We start from the raw sequence: 6,511 nt of genomic DNA, 5'->3' as shown, positions 1-6,511 counted from the left end.
AACGATAACAGAATTACCGTCCTTGGTGGGGGATGAACCAGGATAGTAGGTAAAGGGATAGAATGGGCGGTGTAAGAGATATACAAATAATAATAACAATACATACTATATATTAAGGGTTCGCTGGGGTGGCAGGGTGGACGAGGGAGGGGAAAAAGGAGCTGATATCAAAGAGCTCAAGAAGAAAGATAATGTCTAGAAATTGTTGATGCCAACAATTGTACATGTCTGCTTGATATAATGGATGCATGGTTTGCTAGAATCGTTGTAAGAGCCTCCAGTAAAGTGATTTATTAAATAAGAAAATCAGTAGATAAAAAGTTCCTTGCTTTAACCGAGGTTTTTGTTGAAGGTTTTGCCTGTTCTTCTCAAGAATAGGTGTAGAGCCGGGTCCAAATCGGCTACTCTGGAGTCATGGATCCTAACCAGGGGTGGGCCCAGAAGAAATGGATGGCAAGCTTTTTCAAAGGTCTACCTGGAGAGGTTTTGGGGAGCCCACGCAAGAGGGACAGACCAAGGAAGAACAAGGATTCTATCAGTAGGATTACCAGGGTAACACTCAGGCCAGTCATCAGTTCTTTGCATGCTGTCTAAAAAGGTAACATTCATTTTCAGTAAGTTCGGTCTGGTACAACTCATAGCCTACTTCTAAGTGAGGGAGCCACTGCTGTCCACAGTCAGGGCAGTGCAAGTTCTCTGCGAACATCTGGACCTACAGAGAGGACACAAAGGATGCAAGGTGGAAGCAGGAGGCACAAAGGCAACAGACACCCAACAGCCAGGCCTGTTACAGGCTTGTTTTAGCAATCCCTTAGTCCAACTCAGTCACTTAGGAGACTGTCTGAGATAGTTAAGGTTTATTGTGCCAACCTGGCCGATATGCACATGTGGGATTAGTTGAAGGGCAGAGAGATCAATGGCTTGGTGAGCCTCGCCTTTCTTGTTCTCTGGTCTCTTGTTTTCTGATGGTCGGACCAGGGTGCAGCTGCCTTCACCAATTCCCTGCTTCAGCTGGCAAGGCTCACTTCCTGTAAGATAACCCATAAGGAGAAGCCACAGGGGCCTACCCCGATACAGCCCTGGGACTGGAGCACCGGTGTGGAGACCCCTGCTAGCTCTGAGATGCTTACACGCTTAGTGATTCAGCTTTCCTCCTGCAGTTGGCGTCATTGCATGTGTTTTGTGAGATCAAGAAGGACTTATAGGCCAATGTTGGACTTAAGGGCTTGGACAGCACTGGGATGGGATGCTTTCTTAATGTACATTACCTTTTATAAAAAACTCTCAAATATATGTATATATGAGTTTCTGTGGATTTGTTTCTCTAATGTACCCAGGCTAACACATTATGGTACGTTGGCAGTGGGGTACTAGAGAAACAAATCATAAGATGCAGTAGATGTTCATTTGACCTCTGCCTCCTGTTAGTTGTGCTTCTTTGGCTAGCCAGAGGTCAGATAAAGTCACCCTGTTTACTCGGTTGTTTTCTGGGAAGAACATGGGAAGTTGAAGTTTTGATTATTTTGTTTGGTTGTAGTCTTTGGTTATTGCTGTTTAAAATGGCGAAAATGAATATGATTAATGTGTATTTTGAGCTCAGGGGTAGAAATCGCTGTTTGAATGTCTCAGAAACCATGCTGCTTAAGGAAAATGGCTGACAGCAAGCTTGGAGCTGGTTTGATGCGCTCAGAGAACTAATCCCATATTGCTGTATAAATCGTTTAGATAAGGATTTAGATAAGCTAGATAAGGATTGAACTTGACTGTTTTAAGAATGTAATTAAAAAACACACACACAAAAAAAGCCCCTTTGATCGCCTGCCTCAATGCCTCCCAGGTCTGCCCCACCCCCGCGGGCCGCCCCCACCCACAGCCCGGTCCAAACAGAACTGGATTCATGAATTTGGCACTCCGGCCGATGCCATCCTGCATGTACTTGCACTCCTCCTAGGAGATGCTGGGGTGCACCGCTGGGGACTCTTAGGAGACCAGCAGCCAAAAGAGGGTCCTCGAGAAGAGGACGCAGCCCTAGTGGCCGCAGGCCGTGGAGGGGGTCAGCATGTTCAGCGTGGACGTCACCACAATGACAAAGCCAAAAACCCTGATGAGAGGAGACCGTGGTCCCCAGAAGGGTCCAGCAATCTGCTCTGCCTATGGTTCCGCCCTCCCTGGCTACAGCCCCGCAGGCGCCGCCTTTCTGGGAGCCCTGGGCCCCACAAACTCAAGCCCTCGTTTGAAGACCCCGCCCAAATCCTAGGCTGCTCCCCACCCCACAAGGTCGGTGCACAACTAGAAGCCCACACCCTTTAACCCCATCCCCTGCCTTGATGATCCCATCCCAGCCGGAAATTCCACCTCTGTGGTACCTGTTGGCTACAAATTTTTGGCAGATAAATCCTCCGGAGATCTGGGTAACATTGCAACCCCAGAAAAAGGAGCTATGTAGGAGGCCGACAATTTCTGGGTCCCAGTTGAACTGGGCTTTCTGCAGATCAAAAAGACACATTAAACCAGCCGCCCAGTAAAAATAAAAAAAATTAGTGTCTGATTCTATTTTTGTTTATACTGATTTCTTATTATCGATAAAATGATTTATAGAAATGTTCATTGGGAAGTATGAAAATAGAAAGCTTGTAAGCCCACTTGCTTTCAGCCATTAAAATTTGATCTTTTGATGGGTTTAGGACGCACCTGCAAAGCAAGCTTTGAAAAGATAAGCCCCACCCAGTGCTTTGGAGTACTCAGGGCATTTGCATTCCAAGAGACTTGCCTGGAGGCAAGATTGGCAGATAGAAGGGAAAAAGAAACTCTGGATTTTGGAATTTTGAACCAGTGGTTTGTGCCAGTAGCTGGAAAAAATCTGAAACCATGAAAAAAAACAACCTCTCTAGGACTGAACATTAAAGGGAGCCTGTGGGCCAGCTGAAATGCTTGCTAGGTGACCACCTGGATCCACTTGTGAGTGGAAGTGGGAGAAATGCAGCAATAAAGAGATGGGTTGAGTTTGGCCACTGACACCTGTGGACTTGGTTTACAGGGGAAAAAGGAGAAGACGAGAGCCGGTTGACTGGCCTAAGGTTCATGACTGTGTTAGTCTGGGTAGACTAGAGAAACAAATCCATGGATACACATATGCATATTAGGAAGAGGTTTATATACAAGAGCAATTGCACGTCAAGAAAGCATCCCAGCCCAGTCCAGATCAAGTCCATAAGTTCGATATTAGCCCATATTTCCGATATCAGTCTATAAAGTCCTCTTCAGACTCACGAAATACATGCAATGATGCCAAATGTCAGACGACCACAAGCCAGTGAGTATAAAGTCTTTGGATCCAGTGGTGTTGTAAGAATCTCAGTACTGGCAGGGGTCTCTCTGTGGCTTCTCCGGTTTCTGAGGTCTAGGTGCGTCCATGTGGCTTGTCTTGGGCAATGTCTCCCAGGGAGTGGCAGAGAGAGAGGTGTCTTCTGCCTCAAAGGAGAAAACCCCAGATTTCCCAGAATTCTCAGGAGAAGGCCAGGCCCACACAGAAGTCTCACTGGCTGTCTCCAGATTGACAGCCTAGACTCCACCCCTACACTCTTAATCCTTAAATTGACACCATACTAGGTGACTACCACAATGATTTAGCACGAGGGGGCTAGGCTTGTTGAGTATTGGTGAGAACCCATGGTTTAAAGGCAAGGCAACCAATGGGCACCCTGTGGAGGCTGAGTGAGGCAGCCCACATTGAGTTGACCAGAACCAGACCAGATGAATAGATTTTTGAGCCTGTGAACTGGTGCCTATTGCTGCTGACTTTATGGATGACCTGTCCTGATTTGACTTTGCTTGTGGATGCTGACTTCACAAGGTTCCAACTGGAATGAAGATTCTTCATGTTGAAAAATATGATTGTCTCCTCAGAGCACTGGTTTGATGTAAGTGGGCAGAATAGGAATTGGATACCCCAAATTGGGATAACATGAAGTAGTTGGCTTACAAACGTTCATAGGTGGGGAATATATTCAGAGAATTATAGGACTAAGGTGTAGGTGTTATTTAACTGCAATTGTTGGGCAATTGTGTACAGGTGCCAAGTTGGCAAGGGTGGATTGAGATTGTTAAGGTTTATTGTGCCAACCTGGCTGATAAACACATGTAAGACTAATTGAAGGGTGGAGAGATAAATGGCTTGGTGACCCTCGACTTTCTTGTTTTCTGATGGTCAGACCAGTGTGTGACTGCCTTAGCTGCCAAGGCTCACTTCCTGTGAGACATCCCTGAGGGGTCCAGTATGGATATGTTTGTCTTACATGTTATCAGTTGGTGGCGCTGATATAGAGACACCTGGCTTCCTCTGCTTTGTTGGGAAAGATAATATAGCTACTTGGTAAAACAGAGGAGCTGATCGGTTGGATCTTTTGCTGGTGCTGGCATGCACCCAGGTCTGAAGTTGTTGGCCCTTTAGCACATAAGAAGGTCCCTCTTGAGCATGTATCCAATGATGTCTTTTTCTTTCTTAAAATCATTTTATTGGGGCTCGTATAACTCTTATCACAATCCATACATACACCCATTGTGTCAAGCACATTTGTACATTTGTTGCCATCATCATTCTCAAAACATTTGCTTTCTACTTGAGCCCTTGGTATCAACTAATTTTTTCCTATCCTTCCCTGCCCACGTCCCTCATGAAGCCATGATAATTTCTAAATCATTATTATTTTGTCATGTCTTACACTGTCCGACATCTCCCTTCACCCACTTTTCTCTTGTCCGTGCCCCAGGGAGGGGGTTATATGTAGACCCTTGTGATCGATTCCCCCTTTCGACCTCACCTTCCCTCCACCATCCTGGTATCGCCACTCTCACCTCCAGTCTTGAGGGATCATCTGTCCTGGATTCCTTGTGTTTCCAGTTCTTATCTGTACCAGTGGTCTAGCCAGATTTGTAAGGTAGAATTGGGATCATGATAGTGGGGGGGAGGAAGCATTAAAGAACTAGAGGAAGGTTGTATGTTTTATCATTGCTACACTACACCATGATTGGCTCATCTCCTTTCCGCAACCCTTCTGTAAGGGAATGTCCAATTTCCTACAGATGGGCTTTGGGTCCCCACTCCGCACTCCCCCTCATTCAATATGATATGATTTTTTGTTCTAATGATGCCTGATACCTCATCCCTTCAACACCTTGTGGTCACACAGACTGGTGTGCTTCTTCCATGTGGGCTTTGTTGCTTCTGAGCTAGATGGCCGCTTGTTTTCCTTCAAGCCTTTAAGACCCCAGATGTTATATCTTTTGATAGATAGGCACCATCAACTTTCTTGATCACATTTGCGTATGCACCCATTGTCTTCAGAGATGGTGTTGGGAAGATGAGCATCATGGAATGCCAGTTTAATAGAACAAAGTGTTCTTGCATTGGGGGAGTACTTGAGTGTAGGCCAGTGTCCATCTGCTGCCTTAATACTAAACCTATAAATATATGCACATAGATCTATTTCCCCATTGTCATATATAAATATATTTACATATGTACATGTGCGTATTTAGACCTCTGTAAATGCCCTTTGCCTTCTAGCTCTTTCCTCCATTTCCTTTTACTTTCCTCTTGTCCCACTATCATGTTCAGCCTTAATTTGGGTTTCAGTAATTCCTCTCAGTTACATTGCCCTTGATCAAGCCCTACCAGGCCCCTTACACCTTCCTCAGCATCGATTTGGATCATTTGTTGTTCCCTTGTCCCTGGGTTTGTTAACACCACTTTTTCCCCTGCAACTCCTCCTCTCCCATGTCCCCCCAGAACTGGAACCGTGGGTTCCATTTTTTCCTCCTCCAGATTGTTTATCCCGCCTATCTTATCTGTATAGACCTGCAGAGATAATAAGATGCACAAAAACAAGACAGAGCAAAACAAAGCAACAAAAGTAAACAAAACAACAACAACAAACCAAAGACTAAAAAAGAAAAGCCTCTAAATAGTTCAAGGTCTGTTGTTGACCTTTAAGAGTATTTTCTGGTAGAGTCTGATGGGGTGCCATGCCCTGGCCCCAAAATCTATTTTTTTTATTCCTTGGGGACTTCCTTGCTCTGTTCCCCTTGCTGTTCTGTTGCATGCCCTTAGTGTTTTGCCTCGATGTGGTGGGATCAGATCAGGCACAATTCCCACACTGTGTCTCCAGTGTTGTCCCCTGTAGGGCTATGGGTCAGTGAGGGATGTCTTGTCTCATAGTGGGACGGGCCATATGGTCCTCTCGGTGCATTGGCTGCTCTGAGCAGGGATATCATCCTCAAGGCTTGGCGGGCCAGGATGTGCTTCATCTCTCTTCCTCCCCCTTCATTTGTTCGCCTCGTGCTCTCATCAGACACGTCCCTCTCCCTGAGCTGTAGCTTCAGTGCTGTCCTCTGAAGTACATTCTTCTGGGGGGAGGGGCGCTGTCCATGTAGTTGGGGTTGGGGCCGGCCCCTCAGACCTCTCTACTGGTTCCCTGCTTCATGCAGGTATGTTACATTCTCAGCAATGCTG

General features: G+C 46.0%; 1 pseudogene; it reads right to left on the bottom strand.

Moving 5' to 3' along the window:
- Positions 1 to 306: 306 nt before the first annotated feature.
- On the bottom strand, positions 307 to 706 carry LOC101641165 (annotated as a pseudogene).
- Between the last annotated feature and the right edge of the window lie 5,805 nt (positions 707 to 6,511).

The sequence above is a fragment of the Echinops telfairi genome, unplaced genomic scaffold (genome assembly GCF_000313985.2).
Source record: "Echinops telfairi isolate 266 unplaced genomic scaffold, ASM31398v2 ScPeMD7_7425;HRSCAF=8463, whole genome shotgun sequence".
NCBI lineage: Eukaryota > Metazoa > Chordata > Mammalia > Afrosoricida > Tenrecidae > Echinops > Echinops telfairi.
The sequence above is the reverse complement of the archived record's forward strand: the minus strand, read 5'-3'. Positions and strand labels throughout refer to the sequence as shown.